The sequence below is a fragment of the Hetaerina americana genome, unplaced genomic scaffold (genome assembly GCF_022747635.1).
Source record: "Hetaerina americana unplaced genomic scaffold, ioHetAmer1.1.p SCAF_7, whole genome shotgun sequence".
Lineage (NCBI taxonomy): Eukaryota > Metazoa > Arthropoda > Insecta > Odonata > Calopterygidae > Hetaerina > Hetaerina americana.
In genome coordinates, this window is record NW_027287316.1 from 48,844,803 (window position 1) to 48,868,631 (window position 23,829).

Genomic DNA, 23,829 nt, shown 5'->3' on the forward strand with positions numbered 1-23,829 from the left:
TTGGGCGATTAATATTATAAATACGAAGTGTTAATTACTATTAATGAGCACGATATGTCTGACTCAACGGCAGATATGGCAGAGTCCCGGATCAAAAGCGCTGGAAAAGCGCAATCGAGTCGCCCAAAATTGCGAATCGTCTTGAACATTTCTCCCTCGCCTCTAATCTAGGATCATATGCATAAACCAATGCAGCCTAGTTATAAGCTATAATTTAGATAGTGTGCAGAAAACCAAGGGCAAAATATACACGATTTCTCGTAACTGAAAAGTATTATTATTTTGTCAATCCTATTTTTCCTACTGAAATTCTTTTCTTTAAGTCCAAACTACTTTGCCCTTTCTCCCCTCAAATCGTTTAAAATATATGAACTTTACAGCCAGCACTGTTCTTCTCTCTTCGATGGTTCAAAAATAGCTAGTGATAGGTCACAAATGGTTTTCTGTTTACCATTTCCACCATTGATATTCCCCCGATAAGTGCGCTAATCTGTGTGAAATTATTAGCGATGAAACATGTGGATAGATACCTTTAAAGAACAAATGAGGGATTCCCCGTTTAATGCAATCGTTCCACGAGTTCTTAAAGAGTAGAGTCAACACCCACCTCTAAATGAACAGTGCGTACGTGGTTAGCAATAGTGTACTCTTGTGCAAAGCTTTGACGGGTTCTGGATAAATAGAATTTGAAAAAAGTTTACTCGAGGTGTCCAGGAGCATTTTCTTGCATGTCATTCTCCACTGATTCGCCAAGAATCAATAGTTCTAAAAAAATTCGGTTAACATAAAAAATGCCAACGAAATTATTAGATACTAAAACAATATATTTAGAAAAATTATCTGAAAATTTGAGCATCATAAGTATTCAAATCAAAGGTTTTTTATAAAATATTTTGGAAATACTAAACGAAACATGAGAAGTTGCAAGGACGTGTGCGATAGTAGTCATTGATCGAGCTTGATGTCACAAGTATTCCTAGAGGTAAAATTATATATTTGGCGCCTATGGATGAGTAATAGCAAAAACTGCTAGGATCGGCGGAATATAGAAATTAAAAGCCTTCCCTTCGTACCTATTAGTGCGTATTAATATATATATACACGCACATGTATATACAGGGTGCAGCAACACAACTTCCTTTTTTCAAACGCAAATCGCTTTCAAAAAAGGATCTTATGTTGCCACACCCTGTATACAGTTTTTATGTTTAACTAAGTTTAGAACCAGAGTTTACACATATATTTGTGTTGTCACTAAAGAGCAATAATTTTGGAAGATTATATATATGTGTGTATAAATAAATAAATAAATAAATATATATATATATATATATATATATATATATATATATATATATAAAATTCTCGAAAAGGATTGCTCTTCAGTGGCGACACATATGTATGTGTATAGTAGATCAGCGTAGTAGCATATATGTAGATTAGCTATGCACAGAAAATTAATTTTAGAAGAGAGACGATAGTAAGTCGGCTGATCATCATTTCTTACGATCGTCGTTAACCTAACAATATGAATGAGTAACTTCTGAGAAAGGTCAATGCAAATAGGAAAGGAGAATGGGTTGAGACAATGCGAGGAAAAACCAACCCATGTTTCGAAAACTCCGGGGTGTTCATAAATGCAATTACTCACGCGCTCATCCGCAGTTGTTCATGAGCAGAAGGAGGTAACACTAGGACCTCTTCTAGGTGGATGCGGGTGTGCTACTGTGACGAGTCTACAAATTGATCTTGATCGACTCAGATTCCTATCCCGAGAGGTTTACGCACCCAAACTACGGTAAGCTCTATTGTTCTTCCACGAATTTTTCCCTGAACTGCTTCGAATGAAATGAGGTAATTCATCCTTATCAAACTAGAACATCGATACTTGTAATCTCATGACTGATGTAGTGGCAGAACTAATCCATGACTGCAAGTAAAACCCATTTTTTCACGTAATAATGCTTTTTCGTACCACGAGGTTAGACTGTTAAGGTAATTTAAAAGTAAAATATCTTGTTTTCGAAACTGGCGCAAAGCATCAGAATTAGGAATATCAAATAAAAAACTTTATTTAGAAGTTTATTGCAGGAGTATTTCTAGTAATTATTCAACACCCGTGGTTTAATTTGCAAGAAATTACGCTGACACCTGATTGAAAAGGGTGACTTCTGCTAATCACTACATTTAATGACGAGCATGAAATCTTGTACTTGAGCTATTTATCGAAAGGCATTTTTTAAATCACTGCTTAACGTTTCAATACATTTTTGAAATCCATGCAACTCCTCGAACTAAAGCCAAATTTACAACTATTCAGAGTAATTTATGCCTCCCCAATATCTGATTATTAAAAATGAAATAAAAGGTGAGTATAATGGAATTCGAGTCGCGTTTTTGGAATGAAAGAGATAATATATCATCATCCTAAGCATGGGAAGATTTGTAATCAACGACTTTTCCATTACTTTACTACTCCTCATTTTCCTAAATACAGGTTGGTGCAAAGAGCATACTTAGGTCTCAAAGGTGGATTTAAAAAAAATAAGTGTTTAGGAGAGGAGATGTATTGATTTCCAGCTGATTGAATCATGATATTATGTTTGCTTCCGGAAAAAAATTACTCCAATTTTAGCACAGCTCTGTAAAATTAAAGAGCTGTTAAATAGGACATATTAGCAAGAATTTTTTCTGACATTTTTATTTTTTACGAGTATTTTCGGCTTTAGTTTGGCTGCTTCTTGCATTCTAAATGCTTTTCATTCAAATCTCTACGTCTTAGTCTCACTTATAGCCGTTTCTATTTCAATACTATGCTCCTAATTTTTCCCATGCTCATTTTCTCCTTTACTTTAAATGTCAGTTCCAGATCTTAAGTGATATTCTACCATCGTCCATACCACGTAAATGGTCGTGCCATTTAAGAGTTTTCAGTTAATGCATATACATATAACTGTGAACACTCCGCAGACCTTCATCTTATTTTTCGTTTTTAACATGATCTGATTATATTAAATCGGGGTATCTTCTCCAATATACTATTTCTACCTACCATTGACAATTAAGCCATTTATTTGTTTATTTTCAATACTAGAGTCCCACACGTAATCGCATTTTTCAATTGAAGCTGCAGAATGAAAAACTTTAAAACTACACACCTAAGCTGTTTGGGCCTATTGGGATGATTAAGAGAACATTCAAAAGTATTTAGGTGCATCGGGAGAACCGCATGCAAAAGTATTAAGCTCGAGTATAAGAGTTTAATCAATTCGCATGAAGTACCAAGTAGAATATTAGAGCACGAGATTCATCAAGGAAAACGTACTATTTAGGAGTAAGTACCTGTGTATGCTATGGAATGTTAGATATATGAGCTCATGATAATTATTCAAACTTAAAGGTAATATCCTTAGCAACTTGCCAATATATTCAAATATTTTTCCCAGCTCTTCCTTGTTTCAAAATTGGAAAAGAATTTATGTCAAAAGTGAATTTTTCAAACGCGATACAGGATTGCGCCCAGAAAAAGTTCCAGTATGTAAAAAAAATCATCTTTCAAAACATAATTCTAGTGCTAATTTGAAATACCCATAGCGGAAACGCATCCCATATAGCGAACATTTCTTTCTCTCGGTGCGAAACCATATTTCTTTGGATAACCGTAACTTTTGAGCTAAACTCAGAATTTACAGATATTTTGGGGAGTCGACCGACATCTGAGGTCATTTTCGCCATAGTGGATGGACAGGAAAGGATGAAGGGTAGAGAGAAACCTAGCGTCGGCATTGGCCTACTCTTAACGAAAGGCGCCAAGGGGTCCGCATCTTAACGTCCCATCCGACGGACGCCTTACTCACCCAAAGTGCTCTCCACAAAGCCCCTCAAGTAGGGATCGAGATACCTCTGAAAAATATTCAACACCGCCGGGATTTGAACCCGAGCTCTCTGGGTGGGAAGCCAGTACGATGGCCACCACATCAATCCCGATCCACCCCCAACTTTGGTACATGTATTCCAGTAGAAATTTACCTGAACGAATATTTTATGTACAGACCTGAGTGATAAGTTTATTCAGAGTCGGGTATTGCCACTGCTTCCGAAAAACATTGAAATTAGAGTATAAAATAGGGCAACGCAAACTATGTCCTTTATACTTAATATTACGCATTTACATTTTACAATAAATGGAAACAAACGTCAGACCTATTGGGTGGAATCTCTGAATCGGTGAAAATAAATAAGATTTGGCAAAATTCCACAAATACGTCTTTTCATTGATACCACAAGACCGATTCCACCAGTTAGGGCATCATTAAAAATAATGCACATATGTGTCAAAATATATCTGACGATTCCCGGATGTTTGAGACCGTTTGGTTGACTAGGAAAAAAAAAGGTTTTTTGAAATTTACCAATTTTCAATTCATTACGCCATTAAAATAATGATTTGGAGTAACTTTGCCTGACCCTGAATCATGCAATCGCCACTTAAGCTCGAGAAGCAGTCATCTTACCATTAATTGAGCAGGTACTAAGGGAAAAATAGGCGCAAGGAGAAAATTTGTTATTCATCCGCGAAGTGTCAGATTTTGATTTCGGACTAAAGCTTGAGTGGTCGGGAGAGAAGAGACTTGGTTATTAAGACCTGTAATGCACACACCGATCGGGCAGCAGGTCGCGAGTTCGTGATTTACCTCTAACAAGGATATTCCGGTTTCATAAAATAGATTTTTGTGAATTTACGCTGCCATTTGGTCTGAGATACAGAAGTAACTTCAAAAGTGCATTGCCGGTAAAACTTGGCAGAAGAAAATGTCAAGTCTGTTGTTGTTGATGATGATATCTTTACACTCGACTGATCGTACATTCACATCCGACACTGTCAAATCAGGCACATTTATGAACGGGAAACTTTAAAATAACTTTATAATTAGTAAAATCACCATATAGTTTTATAGGGTTTGAACTGGGAACAAAAGCGGACGGTGAGTTAAGTTAGATTTGCAGATGCTTAAGCAAAAGTGAGTCAAACAGACAGGGGATTGCAGTTATTATTGAGTAATTTAGATTTGTGTAATAGTGGTTCATGCATGAGCAGTATTTTTAGAGGAAAAAAAGCTATAAGGAAAAGAATTAAGTTCAGAGGGGAGGCATTTAGAATAAGAAGATATCTGATGACGGGTACACTGAATAAAGATGTGAAGAAAAAATAAGACTCTATTATGGAGCGGTGTGCTTTTTATGGATGGGAGATATGGTCTTTGAGGTAAGAAGATGGGAGTAGATTGGAGGTTTATGAGATATGGGTGTGGTGAAGAACGGAGGAAATAAGTTGGAAAGAAATGCTGGCAAACGGCTGTTTAGAGACTAACAAGTGAAGATAGAAATAATATTGGGCAAACAAAGTAGAAGTTCACTCGATACTCAGAAGTAAATAGCCCTTAGGAACCGTCCAAAAGCTGCCTTTATATCAGCAGAATACGCGTACCTTTTTTTGACCATTCCTCTCTGCAAGCTCCAAAGGAGGTGATTCTATCAATTCAGGACGCGAGAGAAACAAGAATGGAAGAAATCCGACAGGAGTTTAAAGACCAGTTTATTTAGACCCTAAGTTGGCTTCACAATTGACAATACGCGATTGGTACCGAAGATACAAAACGAGCGCAAGCTTCTCTTAAATGTGCCGAAGCTCCTCTAACATTTCCTCAGATGCTCGTGTTTGCGCTTCAACTTTCTCTCGACCCTCCCTGAACTTCGTGCACTTGGATTCCACCATCAAGAAGGGACGCACTCGAAGTTCACGGACTGGAGAGAGATCGCTTTTCAAAAAAACCTTGAAACATATCTCACCTTTTTGATTTTCGCTCTTAAAATTTCTTCTTGCCTGGCCTCTGTGCGATGCCGGACACTTAAAGTTTGTAGCAACCTACGTAAGTAAGTACGGCAACCTACCACATAGTAACCTAATAAGAGTGAATATCGATACCTTTTACAGCTCCGTTTAATAAAAAAACAGACTGAAATCCCACGCTACAGTAAATTATTCTTCAATCAGTATACTTCCTACCTCTCTTCATTCCGTCCAACATGCATATTCTTTTCCTCTCTCTACCTTGCTTGCGTCACGCTCTTCCCTTTATCACAGTCTTCAATAATCCATCCTAATGTGGAAATCTCTGCAGCCGCCTTTCTTATCTCCTTTAGGTTTCTCTCAAAACTTCTCCCTCCTACCCGTAATACGCCTTGTACGTCCTCCTTGTTTTTCCTTTCTATCCATTTTATATTTTACATCCTTCTCGACAGCCAAATTTCAAAAGTCAACAATCTTCCGATCATCTGGCTCCAACGACGCATGTTGCCGCGCCGTACGAGACCACGCTCCATACGAACGTTTTTGAGTGTTTTCTTAACATTCTAACTCATCGCCCATACCATAAATACATGCATGTGAAAGTTCCCCCTCCCTCAACGTCCCAAATACTTTGACTCTCTTTATCCAAAACACTGCCAAGATTGATAAACTATTCCACCTTCCCCATTTTTGTCCTGTTTTAACGTTGGACTTAGACTTTCGTATTTTTTGACAACATCATAGCCTCATTATGCACAATTTAATAAACCTGAAATAAACAATTTATGAATGAACTTACTGTTTGAAAAGAATGCACAACTGCAGGTTAAACTTGGTACATTTTTGCTATCCTCTGACTTCAGCATCTTCAAACTATATTGTTAATATTTTTGGCTAATATTGGGGGAATTTTTTAAATAGAGTCCACGGAACCCCAGAGTGCCACACTCTGCCAGAATGTAACAACATATTATTTCCTTAGTTACAACCGTATTTTCTTTAAGCCTAGCAGTTGCGTCTTAGTCATAAACGCCTGCTCTCCGCTTGATGACTGCCGTACTTCTACCATTCCATTTTATGTTGCTCTCCAGTTAGGTTAAAGATTCCACTTGCTCCAATTGCCTTCTTCTTAGAGCAATAGATGGCCTTAGTTTTTTTCCTTCACACACGGAGATTTTAGTTTTGGAAAAATGGCACGGGGTTAAGGCCACAAGCCAATAAGGCAATTAGTGATATTAGCGCTGGATACCTATTTAATTGGGGGAATTCAGAATTTTCTTGTGGTGTTCCTTCTACTATTCCGGGCAGTGAAAGTGCGAGTGAACAAGGATTCCCTTGTTTCGGCAGTCAGTATCACTTCTCATCGTAGTCTTACAATGCAACCCGCGGAAAAAAGTAGCTACTTCTGTAACCGCAGTGAATTCCAATTATTTTTATTTTAATGAAAGTCTGAGTCGTGCACACATACTTCGTGCTTCAAGTGGCTCCTAACCCACGATTCTCGATAATGATTGAAGTCAGAAAGCTTCTTTTCGTTCATAAGGATTTTCTCATGAAAATGGCAGATTTACAATATCCCGTAATTACCATTAAGTCCCTCGATCCCTTCCATGCTCCTCATCATGACATTTCCATTAGAGTGCAATACGTCCAATATCTAATTAAATACTGGCATACTCCTCCAACCGAAGGACAAAGAGTGTGAAATTTGCTTTGGACAATGGGCACCTGTTCGCTTGAAAAATATAGATCGAAGAGTTTCGCTAACCATGCCTCCGAGGTCGGCGAGAACGAAAGGTAGGTGGCCGAAACGTTTCCCCGAAAGGTTTGAATTCCCTGGGGAGGGGATGCGGGGAACAAGGCACAAGCCCTCACAGAGATGTAGGAGAGGCTAGGGTGGGGCTTTGAAGATAGTGTCCTAGGATGGAAATTGAGGATTTTTTGGGATGTTTCTTTCTCATGAAGACGTTTCGGTGGTATTGCACCTTCCGACTTCAGGCCCTTTTTTCAACATTCAGAGCTGAAGGTGTAAACTTTGATTACTCGGAAACGCAGTAATGAGAAGAACACCCTGGCGGATTCATGGTTTTTCAGAGGAATGCTGAGAAAGCCTCGAACATGGTTATTGACGTTTACGATTACTTCGTCATCAGTTATGGATAAACAGCAATGAATGCATTAAATAAAATACTTTAAAACCGGTTCGTTACGTCCTACGTACATATTAATACGTATGCAAAAATCCTGAAAACTCTTCAAGCCTTCTTAACTCCTAATTCTTACACCTTTTGCCTGCGACCAAATATTTAGGTTTGCAAAATATTCACCGCATTGATGAGTTCAATAGTTTATTTTCCAAGAACTGTCGTGCATAAATTAGGACTCTAACTATTTCAATCTTCTAATTCATCTACTCTCCTACTGTTGAGATCTAAATTGGGAAGAATGGCGTCTCTTACGAATGGCATGCAGACGTAATTCGCTGAGAGCTAATCGACCACAGCTCCTGAGAATGGTTGTGACATATCATCTATCCGTTAACGCCTACTGCAGGAAAAACCTGACAATTAGCTTCAGACTTTTATTCAATTCGCGAACAGCGACGTGGGTCCCACACGAATCGCGGAGCACACATTCCAGGTGCGACCCAAACGTCATGAATTCCAGGTGCTCCGCGACGACTCCTCCTGGGGGAAGCCCGGGTTAGGGCGATTGTGGACACTACTCACATAGTCAGGGGACTTGTGCCCGACTGCAGGCACAACTCCCGGTGCGCCGTCGGCACGCGAGGGACTTGACTACTAGGTGACGGCGTGCGAGTGACGCGACGGCGACGACCCAGTGAAAAGACAAGAGGAGAAAGATGGGAGGGAGGGAGAGGGGAATGGACAATAAACGGGGCGGAGGGAGGCGAAAGAGAAAAGGGGGAGGGTAAGCAGAGGGGTAGGGTGGGAAGTGGAAGAGAAGGAGCGGAATGAAGGAGTGGGGGAGAAACGGCGAGAGAGGGGTGGGACGATGGCGGCGCCTGATTGGTCCCCCCCAGACGCTCGCGCCTCCGTCAAAGAACACCCGAATAGTGGAGGAATATAGTCGCTTGGGGGCTGCGGGCTGATAAGATAGCACTTAACGTCCATCCACCAAGGAGACCGGATTGAGCGCCGAGTGCCATCCCTTGTTCCGGAGTTGGGCTCACTTACCCCCTCCGGCCAATTGATTTTCCACCTTTTTCTTCACTCAGGGGTGCGAGAGAAGAATTCACGTGTCCAACTTGGGGGTTTCTATTATCGAAGTTTCCCGGGGAAAGGGTTTCTTCGTGGAGGGAAAGGGTGGACGTGAGCGAACGAAGTGTGTTCCCCAGGCATTTTGCCAGTCTCCATAGAGAGGGAGTCTCGGCCCATGGACCACTGACGCCGAAGTGTGAGGTGAATGATCTGCACCGAAAACAAAGGGCGAGATTCTTCGATAAGGTAAGGAAAGTGGAAAAGAAAACCACTTCTGAGGTGTGAAGGATAACTGTGAATCATTCTTCTACGGACTTGAAGAAATCTGAATGCAAGAAATCTAATATTAAACTAAAGAATTCAGATCCGTGGAAATTATTTTTACTTGGGACGTTTTATCCATGTGACTGGTACGAAATAATAGAGTGGAGCAGATAATACGTCACAGCATTTCCATTGACTATATTAATTCGTCTGTTTGCAGTTACCATGCACAGGAAGAGAAACACTAGAATTTTTCACACACACTTTCTACTACAATACTCGGGGAGCATTCTGCCTGTGTTAGTCCTTACAAACCCTGACTCTAAAAATTAATCAATTATTGCCATGCATCTAAAACGCAACTAAAGCAATTCTGCCAGTTTTCGGTCTAATTTGGTAAAATGAGCGGTAAAGGAATAAAGTGACCGGGAATGGCAAAATCTCTCGGGAAAGATAATGTTCTAGGAAGTAGAAAGATGGTGGAGAAGACATTGGTAGTCATGGAGTGAAGAAAGTGCACACATATCGAGTGGAAAACTACTGAGAATATTGTATTTTAAAGTATGGCGCAATACTTGAATTACGCACTGAGGCTCAATTCAATTTCTTGAAACTCCCATTCATGATTCACTGCGGACCTCCTAGAGAAACTACTAAAAAAACTTGCCCTCAACATAAATGTAGATTTTTGATTAACTTTTATTTGATTTTTGATTTGATTTGAGTAACTGGGTGGTTTTTTAAATCAAAACTGAATTTTCATATGCGTATTAAAACAGATAACGTGATAATTTTTCATTCGATCGATATTATTTGCCAAATCTACAAGGCCTTCCTTCTTCAGAAGATATTGTTTGCAGCAGAACAGAGCGTTTGGTCATTTCCTTAGATCTTTCTCACAGCCCTCCTCTATCAATACGTAACGGGATTTTAGGTGGTTAATTGATTTGATGACAAGAGAGAAAAATAAATGAGATTCACAACACTAATTAGCATGGTTAGGGAAATATTTCATGAGTCGTTCGGGTAGTCACTCAGGGAGTTAAACCAGGAAAAAGTAGGGAATTCCTCAATGTATTCAAATATTTGGAAAGAAAAGAGGAATATGGCTACTTAAAAATAAACTGAAATTTGAAGCTCGAATCTGTTTTATGGAATGAGAATCAAGTACCCCAAGTTAGAACAATGAGCGATCAGTTCATGTTTGCCGTAGCCCAATGCGCATGCGGGACCTGGTAAATATCATAACTATAATAATACCACATTCGAATATATCAGTAATACTCGATTCAATAAGCTTTATTCCAATTTAAAAAAAATACAACATGAATTTACAAACTCTCGGGAGAATATTTGGAAAGATGACGGCGTGCTCGTCGGGAAAATTTCGGCAATGGGAATCCAGAAAAACTAGTGATTGCCCTCGTTGTATATTCAACGTACATTCTCAGCTGTAGTGAAGTGGAACAAATGGCTTTCTTCCAAAATACTCCCACACGTGTAAATGTTGTGTCGCGCTGTCTGGGCAGTTCGTTTTCATAGGGCTCACTCTTTGTGGTGTGTCTGCAAAATAGGGAGTGAAGAATGTGTTACACTTACCATCTTTCACATACCCCTCCTCATTTTCACGTGATGTCACACTTCCGCAGACTGGTGACAGATGTGGACAGGTTTCAATATCTTTTTTGTTAAATTCCAAAGAAACTGCGGGAGATGCCGCAACAGTAACTTTTAACCGAGTCATCCGCTAATGTGCATTTCAATGCAACAATTTCAGAACGTAAAAATCATTCGCCTTGACTGGGACTCGAACCCAGATCCCTCAATATCCGGTCGAGTGCTTTAGCCACTTAAGCTACCGAGGCGTCCTCTTAAACTCTGAAATTTTGGGGCTTTTAAAGGAACTAGATGTTATGACGAAATACCGTACATACAATGTCACATGCATTCGTAGTCGTGCGCGAGGCGCCACTGTCCACGAGGTTAAAGCCAACTTTAAACACTTATGGTGTTTTCCCTTTGACAAATTCCAAAGATCAAGGTCAAGGCGAATGATTTTTACGCTCTGAAATTGTTGCATTGAAATGCACATTAGCGGATGACTCCGTTAAAAGTTACTGTTGCGGCATCTCCCGCAGTTTCTTTGGAATTTGTCAAAGGGAAAACACCATAAGTGTTTAAAGTTGGCTTTAACCTCGTGGACAGTGGCGCCTCGCGCACGACTACGAATGCATGTGACATTGTATGTACGGTATTTCGTCATAACATCTAGTTCCTTTAAAAGCCTCAAAATTTCAGAGTTTAAGAGGACGCCTCGGTAGCTTAAGTGGCTAAAGCACTCGACCGGATATTGAGGGATCTGGGTTCGAGTCCCAGTCAAGGCGAATGATTTTTACGCTCTGAAATTGTTGCATTGATCTTTGTTGTTATTTTGTTTCATTGAGGTCGACCCGTGGACGATTTCGATCCCAACAGCGAATTGGCGAAGTCCTTATTTAACAATGCAATATATATTCGTCTGTCTTGTTGCGCTAATTGAGGATTTTTTTATTAGGAGCTAAAATGTTTTACAGTTTCAAATTTTGGAGAAATAGTCAACTTTGAGAGAATTCCGTTTTGCACCATACATTATATTAGGCGAAGGAATTTTCCTTCATGTAGGTATTTCAGTTCAATTCAAGAATGAAAACGAATCCAGAAGGAAACATTAACGGTAATTTAACTCTCAATTTTTCGATACGTGCCTCTGTTATTTGTAAGCTGTACGCTGCAGTCTGGTAATGTTCCTTTGTTGAAACGGAAAACTGAAAAATTTGAAGGATTTTTATAACTAACTGTTCTGTATGTCCCATTTTATCGGTGAAAATATTGCAACTTTCATTCGGCTGGAAGAAGCAAAGCAAACGGAATAACTGACGCGCAATAGGACAAATTTTGGAAAAATGCAAGAAGTGGTTCTAATTAACTTTACGGCCTATTTACCTAAATCACTTGCGGTATCCTTTGAAAATTGGTTAGATAAAATTGAATTCAACATTTGGTTTGCCGGTTTGAACCCCCAAATGGTGAGTAGGCTTGCTATAAATATTATCATTGCATTAGCTATATTGAAAATCCACATTCACAACCGTACGTAGGAGAAATATAAAACAGGAGGGACATGATTACGTATATGCTACGTTTCGTACAGGAAATGGTTGCTTCCTTACGGTCTACCAATCCCTTGGGATTTGGTAGCAAAAACCATCTCATTTTAACTGGAATTGCACTAGCATATAATTTCGTGATATATTTGAAAGAATTTTATGTGTGTTTTACTAGGTGTGGAATTTCGACCACTGTACAAAGTTGAGTTGGGCTCATTAATAGTAGATGAAGTGATAACGACAGCGTTTGCAATATGAAAAGAAGATTGATTCATTTTTTGATGAAGATGTTTCCAAGTTCGTTGTTAGTAACATAAAAGATATTTACGCCCAGTTTAAAAGGCCTGCTCGGTCTTTCAAATGATACAGCTAAATCAGGAAATAAAGAAACTCTCCAAAAATCAAAGTGGTCACTCAAGACAGGGGCCGAATCCATACAGACAACCTCCATGACTCAATGTCCAAGGAAACTGCTAAACTATTTGGAAATATTACGCTTATATACCTGATTAGAATTAATTAAATTGAAACACACGGGAAAAATCAGACGCGGGTGCAACTGCTTCCGAAGTGAAGAGGTGTGAAAATTATATTGCAAACAGTAAGAACTTCACGAAGAAAATAACAATTTTCAGATACTTGATGTTTTTTCGCTCGTATGCTATCAGTGACTTATGAAGAAGGTATTTAGTAATAAAAAAAATTGGATTTAGCAAGTGACGAGGCATGCTGTAGGTACAGCAGACAGCCAGTGTCAGGCTTCAAGATTAATTTTTGTAGGGTCACAATTCTTAAATTGTGGGACATGACCTTCACGCCTAGATTATTTTTGATTGTTTTTATACTTGTAGCTTACAAAATGTGACGGTTTCTTGGTAGCAGGGTATCGTTTAATCATCAAGTGACTGATTACGGAACTTATTTAACGATTCCTAGGTTATCCCTGAAAACATATTGAGTTGGTTGACAGTGATGAAATTTTAATAAAAATTTGAATAAATAATTTACCATCTATTGTTCTCACATGATTTGTAACATTCGTCTTGAAATGTATGGACGTATTGCGGCGTAGATATCCTCGAGTTTTTCTAAGTGAAGAAGTTAATAGATCACACTGCATGCGGAATAAGTCCGGCATAAAATTAATTAGACATTTGTTTACATTTTAAAAGATGGCTTGTATTGCTCGTTATAGATAATGAAGTTCAAAGGCAGAGCACGCATTAGCTATCGTCTACTGTTCTCAAATGAAATCAATAGTGATCTGCGATAAATTATTGCAGGCCATTACATCCTCCAATATATCTTGCTCAAGTCAAAAACTCATAATCTAAGTAGAATAAATTAACTATGCAATTAGTCAAAGCTCTATGTTTACATGAAAATTGTGCAATGAGCAAAGTGGAACAAATATTTAAAATAGCATAACGGAAAAATGACAAAAGTCACTATTTCAATATTAAGTGGGAGTATTGTCAGAACAGTCATAATGAATTTGCACCGAAAGTTACCTTTCTTGTGCATAAAACTTCTCGTAAGAGAAAAACAGCATTCCGAATTCTGATTATGGCCATTTTTCCTGTTGAAATGTTCAGTTGTTTATGAAAATTGAAATATATGTTTAAATATATATTCCTTTTGAAGAACGATTTCCTATGATAAAGTAACTGAATATAATATACTTATGTATTGAGGGGCACCACGTTCAACGAATAGTGCACATTTCTCCCAACCGGTTAGATACGCAAGCATGGATCATTCCAGTAGCTCTAGGTCGGGACTCGTTCCTCCACACAGTTGCGCCTTCGAGATAGGCGTGGCCGGATTACTGTGTAACGACTGTGGAAGAATTACAGGGGGGAAGCATTCTCGGTGCCCGAACAAGTGAAACTCGGATTACATGCCAAGGAAGCAGAATGTCAGAATATTTTACAGTTATGCCTCCACAGAATTATACCGATGGCCATACCACCATAAATAATTTTACCATGCCCAAATAATACAAGGGATATAAAATGAGAGACTATTGGAAAGTGTGTTTAGTGTTTAATTGAGGAAAAAAGGGAAGTTGACTTTTAAATTTTGATTAATTATAATTTAGAAAACAAGAAGTTGAATAACCCTCCTGTATTAAAGAATTTACAATCTGTCGGCATGTCGATTTTTGGAATGTATCGAGTTGAATATGAGTCAAACTATAATAAAGCAGTCTTATGAGCTGATTATGGAACTAATGGCATGCACTACGGTTTGCTCAGCATTATCTCGACAACTGCTTAAAATATATGTAATTATAAAACAAAAACCTCCATGGAGTCAGTTTTACCTGAAATCTATATTCAACGAGGATTAACTATGACTGATACCTAATTGGAATTGTTCATGTATATCGTTTATTAACACTTGTTGAAACTCACGTATTACACTATTATACAGGTACTGTATTTCGTCAGTGGCAAAGATCAAGGTTGTGATAATGAATTCATATCCATTCTAAATGTGCAATGTTTCTTTGCTAATTCGATAATAATTAAATAAATGTGCACGCATAAAGTTTTTCATGTTTACTGGCGGGAATGGTTTGAAATACTTTATACCATTTGAGCTCAAGGTAAAAGTTTTCACGGACTTTGAATGAAAAAAATAAAGGAATTGTCATTTGTGACAAATTAAGAATTATCAAATTTTACGTCGCCGCTTGAGTTACTCATTTTTTATTGCGTTACTCAATGACTCAAAAAGATACAGCGAAGAATTACGATCAAGAATATGCAAAGAGATTTGGAGATAGCCATATTCGGGTTATTTTTTTTAATGAGGCAATACTTAGAATAAATAGTGTTGTCATATTTACCATATGTTTTATATCTGTGACGTTTTAAGATGCTTTCAAGAATTGATGTTGAAAAAACATAAGAGCGGAACTGACCTTTAACATTAGGAGTGGAATGGATGTCAAAGGTTTTTTGAAAACATTTAAGAAATATTGAAATTGCACATTCTGATTGGACACGCTTGTTGCCGTTAGTTTTCGGTGTAGTCAAAGGTTTAGTTCTGCAAGAGATACATTACCAAGGCGATGTTCGAATCGCAAAAGTTTGTTTGAAAGGTAGGCATCTCAAATAAACTCATTTCTTAGATACGTAACCCTTCTGGTAACTTGTATTTGTATTGTAAGATCCTCAATCCCTCCTAAATTAAGATACACATTACTAACGTTAGATGATGAGCAAAATTTCCAAGAAATACAGTTCTCTCTCACGCAATTTCTACGATATCTTCATTAAAAGGTAACCATGAATTTGACTCGGCGAAAAATATCTCTCTCGGAAAATCTTACCGCTCACCCAAAACGTTTAATATGAAGGTCGAACAGCTAATGAAAGCATTACATTTATAAAGATGAATCAAACACTTATGGACATTTTCTGAATATATCACAGTAAAAGAATGCAAATGACTTTTTATTGAACGAGGTAGAAATGTTTTGTGTGCAGTTAAAATCAAGACGACTACAGAAAGGGAAGCCAGAGAACCGGATCATCGGTGACGACCGATGACCCAGACACAAATATAGGCCACGGAGGTTTTTATGCGGACTAGCCACCGCTCGCATGCGTAATGAAGACGTGTCGAAAATACGTCTGACGTAGACATGTGGCGTGCCGCGCGAATTTTCCCATATCTTCACTTTCAATTCTCACCAAGAACTCAGCACTTTAAATGCAGACGGATCCTGGTGGATGACAACACGGAGAGACGGCAAAGAAATGGCAAAGAAAGCCGGTCGTACGCTGGTGAGCTAAGACGTTGCAAGAATTCATCTCACTTGATAGCTGCGAGATTTGGAGTTGATGTTGGTACTGGAGTAGCTGCCGGTACACTGAAACTGACGAACGCGGATGGCTTGAAAATCGAATCGTGCTCTGATGCCCTCAACCTGGAGGTTCGGAGTCGACAAAGAAGTCGTGGGTTCCACAATACCTCAAAATTAATTTATAATTCTTTCCCGCGGGAATTAAAACCCGAGGTTGACTTTAAAAGAGAGACTAGGGTATCTAAAAGCATGAAACTTAAATGCATATCATAAAGGAAAATGGCTTTCCTTGCGACTGAAAAATTAGTAGACAACTAATGGTGTCGTCGGACAAGGGTAGAGGGCTTATGTTGAACATATCCTCAGAAAACAATTACAATGGTCCAATGCGTTGTCACCGGAATCTAATAGACACTTCCTTGAATTTCACTATAGCGTTCACGTCTTGATAAACAAGGTTGAAAGTGACGCATGTTAGATCAATGAAACTATATGTTATTATGTAAATATAATCGTTTGAATATAAAGAGAAGTGAAAAAATAGAAATATTTTTCCTTCGAAATATTTTGATAAGAATATTGCAAGGCTCTTAAAATAACACGGTCAAAATGTTACGGCCTTCAGCGGAAATATAATGCTACCGAACGCTAGGGATTGAATTAATATCAATTTTGGATCGTGCAGAATAAAGATTTTGTTTATAATGTCCTTATCTGCATAAACTTCACCAATTACACCATTGATTTTTCTCCATTAGCATCCGACAGAGGTGCATGGAAACTCCCAGTTTCTTGAGGATTCTCATGCGTGAGATTTAAAATCTTCAAATTTGCGTGGATGACGATGAAATCGTATTGTATTCGAGCCCTAAGGGATGAATTAAAATAACATCCCCTCTCTGGGAATTACGGCTGAACTTTGAAGCTGAGAGAACAGTGAATTGAAGTGAAATAATAAATTAAAGCTACGAAGAATCGAAACACAACACTTCACCTGCACGCACTGAAAATTGCCATAATTTATCATTAAAAATCAAAATAATTATGCCGTTCATATCATCTTAGTTTAGAATAGACTAACACTACCACCTGGTATTTTCTTTGGCCTTCAGAGTACCTCTTAAGTCTCAGATGGTGAAACGAATAATGTTGATAAAGGAGGGGGCACACGGAAGATCCCTGACCTCACTTGACGTATCTCTTCCATCACAAGTGAAACATTACCCACGTCCAAGCACAAAGTATAACTTGGGGCCATTGTCAGTTGGCATTTCATGAAACTTCTAGTGGTTAGTTTACATTACTCTCTTGTTTCGCCATTCATGATAGCCAAGAGGAAACACTATAGTAAGAAACCCGAAGGTTAGTATAAACGCTATCTCTCCAAGGAAGCATGTTGTGTCTTTGAGAAAGGTCATCTGTTTTCTTAGCTTCAGCGCTTATTGACTCATAATATTACATCCTAAACAAAACTACTGACATTTGTTAAAAAGCTCTGCACCGAAATTTCGAGCGTATATCAAGTACGTTGCGTATTTTTGAGCGTGCTGTTAATTGGTTATGATACGCATAATTACGAGAAAACATATTTTCGGTATCGTCTTTTTCTTTAAATAGATTTCAGGAAGTTTGAATATTAGCAACTTCATCCATCGAGTTACCTTTCAACATATTTGTATCTCACAAATGATTTTTCTTTTTGATTTTAAGTTCCCTTGCTCCCGTTGCCTTCTATAAGTCTCTCTCCCGTCACTTTATAGCGTAAAAACCTATTAACTCTATTTTTTATCGAATTATATAAGTCTGCTGAGATAAATCACATCCTTGCAGAAGTTCTTGAGGGTTTATAAAATCTTGAAGTTTTTATGGGATAATTCTTATGATAAGTTAATAAATAAAATAATAAAAATCATGACTAAGAGGATGGACAGGAGGGCATCTGATTACTTAGGGGATGATCACCTTCGGTTCAGGAAGGGAAGAGACACCTGTTATACGTACCATTACAGTAATTAGGTCACTAATGGAGAGGAACATAGCATAGGATGCATCTGTCGAGGGATAGCGGACTTATCCGCACGCAGTACATATCTCAGAGTTCTTAGATGCGTACGTTGGATGGAGAGTCGGTCGGGACGGGCAGTGCTTCGTTGGAGATTGAGACAGGAATGTTGACTACCAACTGTCCTTTTTAATGTATATTTCGTGGTAATAGTAAGAGAGGTAAGAATAGGAATGTAAGTAGGGGTGAAAGTAGGTGGGGAGTTCATGATATTAGATTTTCGAATAATGAAGCTTTAGTTTATAATTCAGCCAATGAATTGCAGTCCAAGTGCATTAGAAAATCATTTTGATAGGTATTGGATGAAGATCAATGCAAAAAAACATAGGTTATAAGGTTTTCGAGAAGGAAGAGGAGTTAAAATTAGAGGACAAGGGCAACTAGGGGACAGCCCAAAGCACTTAAAATATTACCCGAAGTAACACTTTAGGTAATATATCTTTGAAGTGTTTTGGACTAAGATGGTCAAAAAAGGATGGACCAAGTGAAATGGACGGAAAAGAAAACAAACAATGAGGAGAGGAGAAGATTGTTGGAAGAAATCCAAAGAGGCAGGAAAAATGAATGCTGAGTGGCAATGAAGTATTGAAGACTCTGGTATTGGGGATGTTTTAGGCAATATATTTTCCATTAGGCAATCGAGGATTAGGGAGGAAAAGGATAGGCATGTTGAACGAAATGAAGGGAAGCATTACACGTACACGCGGAATCGAAAAAAAAGCTTTTGTATAGCGGGATCGGGTTGCCTTTCGGGTGAGGCAAAGAAATACATAGGTGTTAAGTTTGAGTCTGTCCAAAATATAAATATCCGCATGATGGTGGAAAACTAAATAACAATATTTCATCGTTACACGGGAAGAGAGTTGATGACTGGGCCATTTCAGCCACAGTGGTAACACTAGAGTGATTAGTGGAATTAATGCCATTAAATTCGGCACCATTTTCGATTGAATGTAATTGGAATAAAGATTTTTTTATTTCTCAGATAAATTCCGCAATTTCAACGGATTAGTCTAACATCCATCCGTCATAATCCGCGACAATAGTCAGCCACGCGTATCATTCGTCTTCTAATAACGCCGCATGCATCTACTCTTGGACCAACCGTGAATGATCAAGAGTGGGCAACGAAAACGAAAATGAACTTGAGTACTTCAAATTGCGAATTTCAATTGGAAAATTTCTATTACTTACGCGCCCGTGACAGAGGCAAAGCAATCGGTCGTTCGAAGTTCGCGGCCGCTTCCTCCGATGGCATTGCATTTCAGTCACGCCAAGGTCGCGTATTTGCTTGCTTCGTAATCAATCGCTGTTGTTCACATAACTTCGCGCATCTCCACGCCGACGGAAGTGAAAATATTTGCGCATCGACATGCGTGGATTCCGAAGAACCGAGCCACGAGAATGGGTTTCCACGGTGCTGACGCATCTCACTACCCGTTCTCGAATCTCAAGCGAATTATGATCGACACTAACGGCAAAAACAGGTCAAAGGCCTCAGGAAATACAACATGGACGTTGCTGAAGACTTGGGTGTATAACAAACATTATCACTCACCATACTGGGTCGCATACTCGTTACGGGATAGGGGGACTTCTCACGAAGACGTCACCGTTGCGTTACCCTACTCACGCAGGTGTCTCTATGTCCTTAGTAATTGCACCGCCATTTTACCCGGAAAGCTTTTCTTTCACACCACGAGAAAGGCAGTAATGATGTGTCCTGGAAAATAGAAAAATAGAGTTGATCCAAGAAAACACAAAAGGAAACTTGCTTTGGGAAAGGTCCTTAGCGACTTTTTCATGAAAGCCTGCTACAAGGAATTTTAATACAATCCTGAGTTGACACATTTTAATCCATTTCTAAGTTACATAATAGAACCCGAGAGAGCCAAAAATACTTTGTATTCATGAACTTTTCTCCAAATTAAATTCCAATTTTCTCCGAATCCTAATGTAAATGTAAATTTTCCATTTTGCTTGCATTGGAAAGGTTTGGTCAAACCTAGTTTTAATATTAGACAAATTCCAATGACGAGACGACATCTGCACCGATTACTTAGTCACCAAATGGAATTTTCCTCATTTCAATAAAATAAATTCGTCATGAAAATAATTCGAGTATATGCGAGCAAAATTGAGAACTATTTCAATTTAACAAATGGTTGAAAATAATAAAATAATATTTAAACATTATCAGACAATCTATAAGCTAGAACATTCAAAAATGCCCAATACAAAAATCAATATTCATGCAATATTACCTTCTAAGTCCCCTAACGACGTGTGGCAGATCGCACTGATACCAAATTGTACTTAATCTAAATTAGATGATTCTACAGACTACCTCCGCTAAAACAGTAACTAATCATGGTTTTATTTTATGTTTTCTACTACTATGATGGTGTATTTTGTAAGGTAAGAAGATTCCAAGCATAAATCAGGCGTATGAGATTACTGGACATATGAAGATTTGCTGTTTGACTGATCCATTAACTTATAAGAGACATAGGAAAATGAGGCGAAAATAAATCCGTACTAATACAAATATTCGAAAAATCGACAGGATTCTACTCACTGTAACTGAGGTTGCTGCAATATACTCTTGCGCGTCTTGTAAACTAAAATTAACCAGTAAAACAACATTCAGGTAAACTTAAGTATCGATCAACTTCTATCAATAAATATACATTTTAACATAAGAACACACTCATAGATAGCGTTGTTGAGATAAATTATGACCTGAATTTTTAAATGTAGGCTTTCACCTTATTCATTATCATATTTGCTATTTTTTTTACTACAAAATGAAGTTTTTCCGACCATTCCGTCAGAGAATTCAGGTCAAAGGTAAATGTGGCCTTCAAGTACATATTATGGATATGCCCTTGGACGTTACGGGTCAAGCGATTATGATTTTGAACTTCTGAAAGTAATACTTTTTATGCAGCCTTGTCCAGGAATGTGATCGCACGTATACATTTTTGACTTTGGGCATTTTACTAATTCTCTTGCCTCTCTCATTATTCTTGGGAAACATTCTTTTTGCTCCAAAACTGCGGTTTTATCATAGGCAATTTTATGTTCTTGGCCTAAAAAGACTGATTTTACTTAGGGCACAGGCCTAATTTGAACCGGCCTGAATTTAATTTCTTAAGGATTAGGGTATGCTGCAGTAGATTTAGGATGAAATAATTGTACTTAATAGCAAGAATTACATGGCCAATCTGGGAATGTAAACGTGTAAATATTGAAATTTACCTCATATTTTGCTGACAAAAAGTTATCGTCCATAAAAGTTCCTTTAGGTTTCTTTTCCTACAAGTCTATGTTCTGAGTGTTATTTTGGAGCCGTTTAAGTTACATACATTTTTGATAAGTATTTCCGTCGTGATTATACGACACATCAAAATACACAGGCGTATGCGTATTATTATTTTTACTATTATTATTGGTATTTTAGAGGGTTTTGGCTGGGCACAGGCAATATAAAGATACCAGGCATCCGACACTATAATGAACTCATCTTCAATTTCGCATACTTTCTTCCTCCCTTTATTTCGTCCAAAATAACTATCCCCTTCTTACTCCTTCCTCGTTTTCCTCTATGACAGTCTTCAACATCCAATCAAAATGCTTTACATCTTTCTTTCCACCCTTACCATTTCGGTCCAAAGCAATTCCAAGATAGATGAGCTGTTCTACCTGCTCTATTTCATGAACTTATATTTGTATATTTTTTTCAATAAATTAATATATTTATTACAGATATTTATATTGTTATTTATCTATCAATACAGCGCATAGCCCCTTTTTCACATTTATTCTCATTTCTTACCTATCACACTGACTTTCCAAAACGCTCAGCAATACTAGCAAACCCTAGGCTGACTGACAAACTAAAGCTTGATCATTCACAAAAATAACTGATTTTATAAATTTCCCAACTTTTATCCCTTTCTCTAGCTTCTCCTCTGACTCTATCCCCATTTCCTTCACAAATACGTTGAAAAGCAAAACACTGTCCAACTTGGCTCTTCATCCACCAAAGGCACCTCAGCAGTCGTAGACTTACAAATGTTGCGGATAAGTTGCCGATCCCTCTAATTCATTCCCATTTTCTGCAAAACATTCAATAATTGTACCAAATTCAGTTTATCCCGCCTTCTCTACCGTCCGAGCGGCAACAGATATTTTTCAGTGGCATCCCATTCCCTACTTGAGGTGCTTTGTGGAGGGCACTTTGAGTGTGTACGCCGTCCGTCGGATGCGACGTTAAGCTGCGGACCCCTTGGCACCTTTCGTAAAGAGTAGGCTAATGCCGACGCCGGGTTTCTCTCCACCCTTCATCCTTTCCTGTCCATCCCTAATGGCGCAAATGACCTCAGCTGTCGGTCACCTCAACTGAAAACTACTACTACTACGGGCCGAGCCTCAAAGTTGCCAGAACTCATGCTCAGATAAATATTCATCATTGTTTCTTGGAATAGTAAAATGAGACGGTTTGGTTGGCTTCCTTATTAATTTTTTTATCTTGACTCTTCGAGTAATCAGAGCGCACAATTGTTATGCATGTTTCATATAAAATAAATATATATGTTTAAATTTGTGAGTGTATATATATATATACACACACACATTAATTTATTTGGGGAACAACACACTGATTTTTATAGAAACATGTTTGCTCATGCTGAAAGTTTTCGAAGCAAACGAAAACGTAGCCTACATAAGGTAATTATAAAAATCCAAAGATGAACATGGCAACAGTAATGGAATGCTTTCACTCATGTTTTCTTGTCTCGTCATGCGACCGTATTTAATTTCTTTAATTGGATTTGTTGACTAAGATTTTTTTGAGGTGAATAAGTCAACACAAGACCCTACATATACGATGTGAAAAGGAGAAAAAAAACTTCTGAAAGACTCTTAAAAAGGGCTGCAGACCGAGTCAGATTTCATAGACATTTATGACACAGATGAATTTTCGTTTTCGCAAATATAATTTTTATTCATTAAAATGCTTGTTATCATTTGTCATTGAAAATGAGATGAAAAAATTTCCCTAATTTCTATACTTTCACGAGGGTAAACCCCAACTTATCATCCTTTAATGGCATCTAGAGAAAAAAAACATCACCCCAAATTCCGTGAAACGTTAACAGCGGAAAAATCAGCCAACGAGTGCGTCTTAAAAATAATTATCTTATTTTCAGTAAAATCGAAACTGCACTAATATATTACTGATTGAGTAATTAACGATTAATGATTAAGTATTAAATTGAGTAAGATCTAGTGATTTCAGAATTTTTGATCAGGTGTCGTATTTCTCGTCAAAGATATTTCTTATCATTCCGGTACCCCGAAATATCAAGCGTATTATTTTTAAGTAGCTTAATTGGTGCATCGCATTTGATATTCAGCATCAGAGATCGAAAAATCTCGTATTGTAGCTATTCGAGATCCCG

General features: G+C 38.1%; 1 protein-coding gene across 1 annotated transcript in view; it reads left to right on the forward strand.

Moving 5' to 3' along the window:
* Positions 1-9,002: 9,002 nt before the first annotated feature.
* LOC139696476 (platelet-activating factor acetylhydrolase 2, cytoplasmic-like) overlaps positions 9,003-23,829 on the forward strand; it is a 99,043-nt gene continuing 84,216 nt past the window's right edge. Inside the window, exon 1 of the mRNA XM_071595260.1 lies at positions 9,003-9,318. The gene's annotated coding sequence lies outside the window, so the exon portion shown is untranslated. The remainder of the gene's footprint in view (positions 9,319-23,829) is intronic.